This window comes from Crinia signifera, chromosome 2, assembly GCF_055691185.1.
Source record: "Crinia signifera chromosome 2, ASM5569118v1, whole genome shotgun sequence".
Taxonomy (NCBI): Eukaryota; Metazoa; Chordata; class Amphibia; order Anura; family Myobatrachidae; genus Crinia; species Crinia signifera.
This window is the reverse complement of record NC_139218.1, coordinates 190,701,224-190,713,789: the sequence shown is the minus strand read 5'-3', so window position 1 is coordinate 190,713,789 and position 12,566 is coordinate 190,701,224. Positions and strand designations below refer to the sequence as shown.

The 12,566-nt window shown below is 46.4% G+C and overlaps 1 protein-coding gene across 3 annotated transcripts in view; it reads right to left on the bottom strand.

Moving 5' to 3' along the window:
- The window catches only part of LOC146060339 (protein 4.1-like), a 158,350-nt gene that overhangs the window by 138,150 nt on the left and 7,634 nt on the right, over positions 1 to 12,566 (bottom strand). The window contains exon 1 of one of the 3 annotated variants that reach the window (XM_083173434.1): positions 9,584 to 9,814. The exons of the other annotated variants lie outside the window; for them this stretch is intronic. The gene's annotated coding sequence lies outside the window, so the exon portion shown is untranslated. Of the gene's footprint in view, positions 1 to 9,583; positions 9,815 to 12,566 lie in introns of those variants that run through there. 3 annotated transcript variants of the gene reach the window in all.

Genomic DNA, 12,566 nt, shown 5'->3' with positions numbered 1-12,566 from the left:
GCACCGACACCAGCACAACCCGGCAAGGCCACCCACATGAGAGAGCACCCGGAGAGATAACACCAGCGTGCGGCACAAAGACCTGCCCAGCGAGCACAAGAAGAGGGAGAGACGGCCGTGAAGGAAAGGAAACAACACGCCAGGGACAGGAAGAGATGAGTAACCGGGATCCGTCAGCAAGGACCCACAGCGGGGGAGACGTACACCAGCGAACCCCCGACTGTGGCCTCTGCCAGACGCTCCACGTCACCGATCACGGCCCCAGTTTGAGAAGGTGAACAGCCGAACACCGGATCGATCGAGCAGACCAGGAAAGGAGGCACACGGAGCGCCCAGATCCTGGAAGCCACGCACCCCGACCCCAGACCACCGCGCACACACGGCGAGTACACACCTCCATCCCATCCCACCTAAGACCGCACTCGAGCCGCAACCTGGGACCTGAACGCCGCCACAGGACTGCTCTCAGTACAGGCAAGCGGGACGCCACACCTGTACCCACCGGTGATCCACCGCTCCCAACCCGGACCCATCCATCCCCACCCCTGGAATCCCCACGGAGTGGGGAGATCACCACAACCGGGGCCGCCATCCCTCATCCCCCACCCGTCCCCCGGGCACTCCACCTCGCAGGGCAGACCCCTGACGTGCACCCATTATCCCCCTATCCCCATTATTTTTACCCACTGTTTATATTGTCTGTAAATACGTGTATTTTGTATGTATACTGCAATGTCAATGTACCTGTAAAAAGGGATTTCCATGTTTGTATATCTGCATCATTTATCAGTAAAGTTTTTTCCTTTTAAAACAACGCACACTGACTCGTTATTCACGCCACAAACACCCAACACCAAGGGGCGGAGCGCTGCACTTAACCCACTCCAAACTGCATTACCCAGCCGGGCTGGTCTCTCGGCAAGTGGAGCAGCTAGCCCAAAACAATAGGGATCAGTGCGCAGGAACCAATCCAAACAATTATACATATGAATGATCTACATGCAAGGCTTTGCTGCTAATATTGCCACTTGCTTTTTAGAGACTATGGGGCAGATGTATCATAGCGGCGCGATAAGTGCCGCTATAATACTTCCTGCTTCGCCTCAATAGCGAGGCGAAGCAGGAAGGGACATCGACAAGATGTATTAACATCTTGTCTGCCGAAGCGGGGGAGCGTTAACTCACCCCTCCGGCGATGTCCCTTTCTGGAGATAGCGCATCAGTTAATACTGATGCGCTATCTCCTGTCCCCCGGCCAGCCGCACTGGGCATGCGCGGGATCTCGCTGTTCAAGCGAGATCCCCAGCGCAGCCCAGACCTAACAGCAGGGACAGCGCTGTCCCTGCTGTTTAGATAGGGCTTCGCCAGCATGATGCTGGCGAAGCCAAAGCAGGCTTCGTGCGGAACGGTCAGCGATGCTGACCGTTCATACATTCGGACTGCTATCATTTTGATAGCAGCGCCTATATGGACAGGGGAGCATAGCGCCCCTGTCCATTACCTCATCCCGGCTCTATCATACATGGGGGAGAAGCGGTATCAGTGCACATAACGTGCGCTGATACCCTTCTCCCCCATAACGACGGATAATACATCTGCCCCTATGGCCCTTATTCAGATCTGATCGCAGTACAAATTTGTTCTCAAAATGGGCAAAACCATGTGCACCGCAGGTGGGGCAGATGTAACATGTGCAGAGAGAGTTAGATTTGTGTGAGTTATTTTGTTTATGTGCAGGGTAAATACTGGCTGCATTATTTTTACACTGCAATTTAGATTTTAGTTTCAACACACCCCACCCAAATTTAACAGTCTCTGCACATGTTACATCTGTCTCACCTGCAGTGCACATGGTTTTGCCCATTTTGAGAACAAATTTGTACTGCGATCAGATCTGAATAAGGGCCCATGGACTTTAAGTTTATACTGCCATTACTCTGTGTTTTGACAGTGTTATATTCTCCCCTTCAGTTTGCGGCCAGTAATGAAAAGAGGGAGAGGGTCCCTCTGAAGGCTTAATCCAGCACTAGTTGGGGCTTGTGATGCTTTTGGGGAGAACCCTCAGATTTTTATTAATTTTTACAAAAGAGCAATGCGAAGATTACAGTGGGCCTTATTCTAGTTCACTCTCTGACAAAATCCTTCTTAGATGGACAAAACCATGTGCACTGCAGGGGGGAAGATGTAAAATGTGCAGAAAGAATTAGATTTGGGTGAGTTATTTTGTTTCTGTGCAGGGTAAACACTGGCTGCTTTATTTTTACACTGTAAAAAATGTTACACTGTATTTACAATATAGATCTCACTTTGAAGTAAAACCCCACCCAAATCTCATTCTCTCTTCACAAGTAACATCTGCTCCACCTGCAGTGCACATGGTTTTGTCCGACTAAGAAGGATTTTGTCAGAAAGAGTGAACTAGAATAAGGCCCAGTGTTCTGTGCAGTGCTTCTCTTTGGGTGGGTTTGGCTCATTGTATTCCTTCTAATTGCTCATGGAGTTTTACAATCGCAAACCAAGTATATGTCAGATGGTTTTAGACAGATTTAAAAATCAGTCACAAATGGACCTTCACTAATTTTACCACTAAGGACAGTATTCAATCCCGGATCACGACTGTCGGGCTGGCCCATCAGTTCAGCCTATCAAAGCGTGCTGCTTGTCTTTCTTGCTGATTGATGGTGCTGGGAACAACTGCACCTTTACTTTAACAAATATAAAGGATACAGATTCTGACAGGCATTACCGCAGATGCATGCAGATCAGCTTTTACTGTACTTAGCATGGCCTTCTACTGTACCTCCCTTGTAAACAGAAGGATGTGCAAGTAGCTGATGTGTACAACCTGTGTTCTGGTCCAGGGCAGTACACCAAGTAAACTTGTGTGGTTCCCATTCCATATTAAAAGTATAATGCCCATCAACTATGCAATCCGGACTAGCTTCAAATGTTACTATAGAATATTAAACTTTCAATCCATATAAATTCTCTTCTTTCAAATTCAGGGGGGAATTCAATGTTCCCTTTTCATGGAAAAACGTTGAAAAGGCATATTTTTTCGCAAAGAATATATAGAATTTGCATTTTATTTATTCAATGTTTTTCGATTTGAAGAAATAATCAGAATATCGTAAAATATGTGGATTAACCTTATCAAAGAGCCGGATCTGCAAAAGACAATCCTGGCTGTTTTTCCATGCAAAAACGACTGGGATTGAATAGTAACATCCCCTTTCTTCTGAAAATCGGAAATAATGGGAAACATTTAATACCCACATGAGTAGGTAAGACTACTCAATATTATAAATGCACACAAATGTGCAGATTCTTTATGTTACTTTTATTCTACAAACTGGTCTACCAGTGACATTTTTGTAGCCAGCTCCACCACTTATGGCAAAACCGGTCATGTATGCTATCTATAATGTGTATTCAGGGTTTACTGTATGCAAAGCACATTAACAGTGGATTAATATAAACAAAGTCCGAATTTAACATTAACAAGATGATAAAGGGTCAATATCGCAAAAGGCAAAAAATCACTGACATGTCATGAAAAGTAGCAAATGTACCAAGATTCAGAAGAAAACCATGCATTTTTATGGTTTATTTGTGATGCAATATCTTTGTTTTTAGCAGTTTCCAAGGAACTGAGCCAAATGAGTGATTATATCTATATGACCATGCTTTTACTCTACTTCTCACACTAGATACATTTATTGTACTGTAATAAAAGAATAAACCAATATCAACACTTAGGATTACTAATATTAAATGTTAGAGATGGTGCCACTATGGTAAAATAAATCAAACATACATAAAATGTCTGTACTTAAATCGAAGTTTGCCATTACTTTTTTTCTCCAGAAGTATAAGATGAACTCTCTTTGCCCATTTGCAATTAGGAGTACAATTCTGCTACCTTAGGCATCATGGGGGAAATTCAATTGTTTATACAAACTCCCACTTAAAGTGAAAGTAAATCAGGGGGAGCTATTCAAATAATTTTTTTATGCCCCTTTCAGACCGCACTAAAAAAAAACAACCAGTATTTTGCCGATTTTTAGCCATTTTAAAACGGTAATCTGTGCAATCTAAAAGGTGCAGAGTGATTTTACCGTTTCCCAAAAAAAACAAGGTTTTTTTTGGGAAACGGTAAAAAAGCAGGGTCCTACCAGTTTCAGACCCATTTTTTTTTTTTGCGGTCTGAAACGGTATTTAGGACCCCACACTGGTCCCCCCCTCCCCTGGTACCTGGACAGCCAGCCTGCAATCCAGGCGGCATGCCTCGTTGTGGACAGGGGCAATTTGTGGCCAGGGGCTGTCAGTCAGAGCAGCAGTGGGTATATAAAGGGGGAGAGGTCCCGGCAGAGGCTACTGGTGGAGTGGAAGCGGCTCCGGAGATGGAGAGCCGGGCGCACGCCAATACCAGCAGCAGCACCACCACCACGAACAGCTCCCTGCCCGGGTTGACGCTGGGATGCAGCCTCTGGACTTCGGGGAGTGGATGTTCCTGATGCCCGCCGCGCTTCTGCTCATCCACTGCTCGTAATGATCCCGGCTCCCCTGTCCACAGAGAGGCATGCCAGCTGGCTGTCCAGGTACGGGGGGGGGGGGGGGGGGGGGGGGGTATCTGCCTAGACCGCACTGGCTTTGACCCTGTATTTGAAAAGTTTCCAAAAAACGGGTCTGCCAGGTGAAAAAAAACGCACTTAAATGGTAAGAGATGCGGTGTGAAAGGGGTTTTACCTGGCAGACCCGTTTTTGGAAACGTTTTCAAATACAGGGTCAAAGCCAGTTATGCGGTCTGAAAGCAGCATTATTGTGCACGTCGTACACAAACAGACCAGCTGACTTTTTGCACATTTCAGTCCACCACCTCTGTGGGAAAAGTGTCCACCTTCGGATATAAACGGAGCAACAATTGAATTACTCAATCTGGCATAATTTTCATAATGGCAATTGCGGGGGGAAATCTACTGGTAATGACCACAATATATCACATCAGGGCCTATCTGAAACTGCAACTTCTCCGTTTTGAACATAGGTTGACAAGTTCAATTATATCTCTGATAGATTTTTACTAAAAAATTACACTTGGGTAGATGTATTAATGAACATTATGGGGAGAACGGGTATGAGAGCACCTTATGTACGTCAATACTAATTCTCCCATGTATGAATGCTTTCAACGGCTGCAGGTGTCGCTCGACTGCCCCAGCTGAGTGAGCTTCTGGCTCTGGGCTGCATGTGAGAGCATCTTGCAATAGTAGCGAAATCTCACTCATGCCCACTGGAGGAAGCTGAGGGGGTGGGTGCATACAACTATGCTAATGTGCTGGGGGCTCTAGCATGGATTTCCGGAGTGGGTTCACTCCCCCACACCAACAGTGGCACTACTGCTTCCTGTTTCGCTTAAAGATACAAAACAGGAAGTACAATACCCAAACTATTATAAAGGTCTTATACATGACAGTGGAGTAGCCTATTATATTGATGCAATATATTAGTTCTAAAGTGGAATTCACAAATAAAGTTCTGTGCCAAGCTGTCTGAAAAAGCAAGCTCAGTGATCCCAGGAAGAAATGCAGTACACCAAGATATTGTGATCTTACCAAGTACAACGCTGGCTGTGCCGTGACACAGACAGAGGAGCAGCAAAGCAGACCACTCAAATGGGACAACACAATGGGGGCAAAGCAAGTGGCTTGTTTGTGAGCATCTCAGCAAAGGATAGAGAGTTAATGTCGGCAAGGGGGCAGGCTGAATCAGAGCAAGTCTACCAAGGCTTGGTTGCGCTCGCCATGCTATCTGGGTCCGGCCAGTCGGGATAATGGACTCAGACAGCATGGCGAGCGCAACAAAGTCCCTTGCAGGCTCGCTACGCGAACAACCTATTCTATTCTCCCTCTACGGGGGTCGTGGACCCCCCACGAGGGAAAATAGCCGAAGGCCGTCGGGAACCCAGCTGTCAGTGTTTTGACAGTCGGGATCCCAACGTCGGGTGAATGCCTGTCGGGTTCCCAAGTGTCCGGCACCCGTTTGAGGTAAGCCGGCATAGGCTAAAATCCCTTTCACATCAAACCTTAGACCCATGTTATTACCGGGTTGGTACTTGCCACCGCACCTCTGTCAACACCATCACAGGGGTGCTTACAGCCACTGACGACCCCGCAGACTGCCAGCGGGGAGAGGTACGCCGGTGGGATCATACTGGCCGGGTACAGAGGTTGTATAGCCAGAGGCTGTGCCGCGCCAGGCACAGAAGACAGTGCCCTTTGAAATTCCCACAATCACTACTACTGACCCGTGTGAGTTTTTACTACATGCAGGAGCAACCCTCCATTTAAAACACCTCCACTGGACACCATTGTCGTGAATTGGCAATAAAATTCTTGCTTTACCGGAGGTAACTCAATGGGCCTTATTTTGGTTCATTCTTTCTGACAAAATCCTTCTTAGATGGGCAAAACCATGTGCACTGCAGGTCGGGCAGATGTAACATGTGCAGAGAGAATTAGATTTGGGTGGGGTTTTACTTCAAAGTGAGATCTATATTGCAGTGTAAAAATAAAGCAGTCAGTATTTTCCCTGCACAGAAACAAAATTACTCACCCAAATCTAATTCTCTCTGCACATGTTACATCTGCCCCCCCTGCAGTGCACATGGTTTTGTCCATCTAAGAAGGATTTTGTCAGAAAGAATGAACCAAAATAAGTTCCAATGTTATTATGACTATCTATTGAGTGGAACAGCATTGAGATTTGCATTGCTGACCGGCAACTAATCATTTGCTGGATATTCTCCTTACTAAGGACTATCGCTTATACTACAGCTGAGCCTAATTTTTACATAATAAAGCCACCAGTATTAGTTATTGGCCATATTGTCATATGCCCACAGCTGGACATATGTCCTTTATTGGGTAAAGTAACGATCCTCCAAGAGTGATCAAGGATTTATTGGTATCATGTACTAAATGACTAATCGCATTTTAATCTAAATTGATTGTTTTGTAGGCTTGTGTGTTTTAGTAAAAATCTCATTTGATTACTGGTGTTACCTTTGAGTGCCCCACAATCTTTTCTTCCTTTGTATTTAGTTTTGGAGACTGGCATCCCTCCAGCGTGGTGGCTGCAAGGTTACACATTACACTGCTATATTCCCTAGCGCCGCAGACATCTTTCTCTAATACAGGTTATGATGTACGTCAGTGGTTCCCAAACTGGGGTGCCTCGCGACACTTGCAGGAGTGCCTTTATTTAAAATAAATCTCAATAACAAACTTTTGGCATAAGGGTGCCATGAAAAATATTCTTATTCTCTAGGGTGCCATGATTAAAAAAAGTTTGGGAACCCCTGATGTATGAAATATATATGTGTTGGATGGTTATCACTGGGATTGGCAGCACTGTGTATTAATAAACATGTAGCACATGGAACTCCGCATGAGGCTTCACTTCTTCTAACCAGCCAGCACATACAGTACATAAATCAGGGATGACTAAACCTGTCCTCAAGATCTACCAACAGTTCATGTTTTTCAGGTAACCTGTGGATCTATAGTAGGAATGAATGCAGCAGGTTTGAAAAAGTGACAGTAGTACCCCTTCTACACCAAAAACCCTGGTCTTTGAATGCTGGAGTATCCAGGGTCTGACCCTGCTTTATACCCCATTTACACAGCACTTTGACCTGGGTCTGCACCATTTACACTGAACCTGGGTCAGCCCTGCCTTAAATAATATATATATATATATATATATATATATATATATATATATATATAATATTTATAGAAATATATAATATATATGCTGTACCTCTCACCGCAGCCGCGAAGTTCCTGCGGCGAATGTACAGTCAGTGGCGGGAGTCCCTCTGTCGCATGGGAACTAGTACTAGTTCCTATGCGCTGGAGGGACCGCCGACACTGACTGTACATTCGCCGCAGGGACCAGCTGCCGGGGGGAGGTACAGCAGCGGCGCACATCATCTCCTCCGCTGAGTGAGCTCTGACCTCAGGCTGACAGGTACCCCCTCCCCTCAGCAGCCGCAAGAACCCCCCTCCTCCCGCAGCAGCTGGGCACATCTTCCCCAGCGCTGCACGCTGTGGACCCGCTGCGGGTGCCTGCACCCGCAGCCGGACCATTTACACCACCATTTACACGGGTCCTATCCGGGTTCTACCCAGGTCAGGACCTGGGTTGAGGACCCGTGTAAATGGACACGGATATACCCCATTTACACCGCCGATGATCCAGGTCTGACCCGCAGCTGACCCGTATTTTTCGGCGGTGTAAAAGGGGTATTAGTAATGACTACAGCTGTGCAGCAGCTAGGTGATTTGGAAAACGTGGACAGTTGGTAGATCTTGATGACTGGTTTGGCCACCCCTGACAAATCATAAACATGTATATTTATATGTCCGAAGTAATTCCCTCTGTAGTGATGGCCATCCACCATCAATTATTTTTTTTATGGCTAATGTCAAATGCTTTAGTCCTTGATGGCAAGGTGCCAGGACATAGAGCATAACCCCACCCCAAAGGACAGGGATGACCATCGTTTTAGTGCATAGTTGGCAACCATCAACGGCCACTTGCCATATTACCATCAGTGGTAGCCTCCACTGACTACAGATATATGTGCCCCTTCAATAGGCAATAGCTCTATTATACCCCTTTCACATTGCAAAAGCCGGGCCGCACCCAATATATGGACAGGGGTCAGTCCTAGGAGTGACCCGACATTTGCGATGATTAGCCCCCCCCCCGCAACAAGACGGGTCGTGGACATCAAAAAGGGGGCGTAGCAACATCGTGAGAGGGGGGAGGCAGTGCTTAGAGCTGATGCTGCCTCCTCCTAATAGTGTGGACGGGACCCGGTTCACCCCTTTACACTGCACAGTAACCCGGGTCAAACCCTTTTAACAAAGGTTGGAATGCAGGGTTGCTGGACCCAGGTTTTTTCAAATAGCCCTTTCACACAACGCAGAAACCTGGGTTGATCCAGCAACAACCTGGGTCAGACCCAGGTTATTTGTGTAATGTGAAAGGGGTATTAGTGAATACCCACTTTAAGGTTGTAAAATCTCAATTCTCTACCCAAAAGATACGTTTCATGATCTACTTAGCATATAGCGCTACATGTCAAATAGTGCCATAAAGTTGATTTAAAAAAAAACAGTAATCACTGCGTGCAGATATCTGCCTTGTAAACAGTCACCCGAACCATGGATTAAAATGCCATTACTACACTTCCTATGAATGGCCGATGCTAGCCGTAACTAAACACAAGAGTAAAGCAAGACAGAGTACGCAGAAATCAACAAAACAAATACGATTCATTCACACACAGCGAGCAATACAGGTGCAGGTGTATGCATGTATGATGTACGTATATCTTCACACCGGCAAACAGTGATCGCTCACGCATACACACACAACACTGGTGAGAGGCAGCGCAGACAATAGTAGCGGACAGTGGACACAGTGCCACCACCACCACCACCACCACCAGCAGGAGGAGGAGGAGGTAGGACACGCAGCCGCCGGCCGCACATGCGCGCACCGTACCTACCTACACCCGAATATATACGGGTCACAACACACGGCACCGGGTTCCCGCGCCTCTCCTCGACGCACGTGATGCCCGTCCAGCTACCCCGAACCACCACCTCGTGCTCTACGGACAGTAAACACTGGAGTAGGCGCTCATTGGCTGTGGGGAGTGGCTACCGAGCCATTGTCTGAAGCCTAGGTGTACGAAAGGGGGACTGAGGCAGCCATCTTGACTGCGGGCAAACGGCGCTTCACTAGGACAGGAATGTAAAGCGGACATTTTCCCAGTTAGCCATTAGGCAATGTATAATTGACAAATGTGCGAGTACTTTCCCGTCAAGTGTCATAGCCGGGCAAGGTCTGTTCTGAACACGTATCAGCGATAACCTTGCGCGATCGCCGCTTCTCACAAAATAGGACACAGCAGCAGCAGTTGTATATGGGAACGCTCCGTTGTTTTCTATCGGTCCTATGCTGCCGCCAGCAGGAAACTGTGCGAATTACAAGCAGGGATTACTTGTGGCAAAAATGCCACAAGTAATCCCTGCTTGTAATTCGCACAGTTTCCACACACTGCAAGACCGACGCACACATTCGTTTTCCAGTGCACCTATTTATAAATGCATGCAGCATAGTCATAGTGACGCTGTGATATATGTGTTAAGTCAGAACATTTGGAAACTCATCATAAAAAAGGGACAGAAGTACTCACCGTTGAGAAGTACAGGATGTTGGGTCCAAATAATTGCATGAAAAGACAAAAAAAAAATATATTTATTAATATTAGAATATGATTATAAATATATAAACACAAACCACGATTACATCTCATAGCAGTTGTTAAGTATGGGGACCTATGAAGGTCTATGTCTATGATTGGCAGTCTTAATCACAACAGATATTTTTATTTTTAATGAAAACACCCCTGCTATGTTATTAAGTTAACTCAAAGGACTGCGGCAATGATAACCACTGTCCCTGAAAATTTACATTTTGACCTATTGGAGAAATCTTTCACGGTTCAATGCATAAGTCTCGGTGCAGAGAAAGTACACAAATCAGTCATAACATTATAACCAACTTCCTAATATTGTTTAGGTTCCCCTCAAGCCACCAAAGCTCTGAACTATTGAAGCATGGACCTCACTAGGGGCCGGATTCTCTAAGCTTCAAAAGTGATAAAATGGAGAGTGATAAACAGCCAGCCAATCAGCTCCTGCCTGACATTTTACAAACACAGTCTGTGACATGGCAGACAGCCAGCCAATCAGCTCCTGTCTGCCATGTCACAGACTGTGCTGATTGGCTGGCTGTTTATCACTCTCCATTTTATCACTTTTGAAGCTTAGAGAATCTGGCCCTAGACCTCTGAAGGTGTCCTGTGTTATCTGGCGCCAATATGTTACCAGCAGATTTTATTTATTTAGTCTCTTATATAACACAGCGGATTCCAATTGTAGAAACAAACTGGGTAACAACAGACAGACTTGGAGGTAAGCGGGCCCTGCTGCAAGCTTACAATCTATAGGGACATAGGAAGGAAACACAAGGACAGGCACCAGTAATGGCATAGCAGTCCCACCAAGTTGCAGGTCCAGAAGGGAAGCTATATAATACATAAGTGCCTCTGAGGGTTATGAGTGTGGTACCTAAATATGATAGGCTTGCTTGAAGAGGTGAGTTTTCAGGGAACACTTGAAAGTTTGGAGGCTAGTAGACAGTCTTATTGCAGGGTTGCCTACCCTCCCGGAATGGCCGGGAGGGTCCCGGAAATCGGGTCCCCCTCCCGGCCCCCCGGAAAGGGGGGCAACCCTCCCGCATTAACCCCAATCCCCCCGCGATCCGCCCCTAGGCAGGGGGGGTCCGTGAGTAAAATGACACGATCGCGTCATTTTAACCCCGCCCCCCACCGTGCAATGCCTGAAATACCGGCATTGCACAGCAGGGGGCGTGGCTAAAATGACGCGATCACTGTAGACACGCCCCCCAACAGGGAAGCCTGTCTGTGGCTCCGCCCACAATCTCCCTCTTTTCCGCTCCCGGCGATTGCCCCGCCCCCCTGTATAACAGAGCTGGCTGCCCTCTCCCGGAAGGCAGCCAGCAAAAGTCGGCAAGTATGTCTTATTGTGAATGGAAGGGCATTCCATAGCATGGGAGCAGCCCGATGAAAGTCCTGTAATAGTGAATGGGAGCTAGTGATCCGTGCAGAAGAGATATGCAGATCTTGCGCAGAGCGGAGTGGTCGAGAAGGGAGATATTTTGTGATAAGTAGAGAGATATATGCTGGTGCAGTATGGTTAATTACTTTATATGCAAGTAGAAGTATTTTATATTGAATACTGTAAACTACAGGCAACCAATGGAGGGATTGGCAGAGATCAGCAGACAATGAGTATCTTGCTAGGAAGATCAGCCTAGCAGCAGCATTTAAAATGGATTGCAATGGCGAGAGTCTGTTCTTGGGAAGACCAGTTAGGAGACTATTGCAATAATCAATGCATGATATAATGAGTGCATGGATAAGAGATTTAGTAGTGTCTTGTGTGAGATAGGGTCATATTTTGGCTTTTTTTAGATGCATGTAGCAAGATTTGGAGACCGATTGAATGTGGGGAATAAAGGACAGTACAGAGTCGAGGAAGACCTGTAGGCAATGAGCTTCTGGGATAGGGTAGATTGTTGAGTTGTCAACAGTTATGGAGATATCAGGATGGTAACTGTTCTTGGCTGGTGGGCATATAAGTAATTCTGTTTTGGAAATATTGAGTTGGAGGTGGCGAGAAGACATCCAGGATGAGACTCGGCCAAGACCACGACAACTCTGGGGTTGATAGATAGATTTGAGTATCTTTCGCATACAAGTGATACCGAAATCCGAAAGAGCTGATTAGTTTGCCAAGAGAGGAGGTATAGATTGAGAAAAGCAGAGGACCTAAAACTGAGCCTTGCGGAACTCCAACTGACAGAGGTAGTGAAGAGGAGGTAGAGTCAGAGAAGCAAAC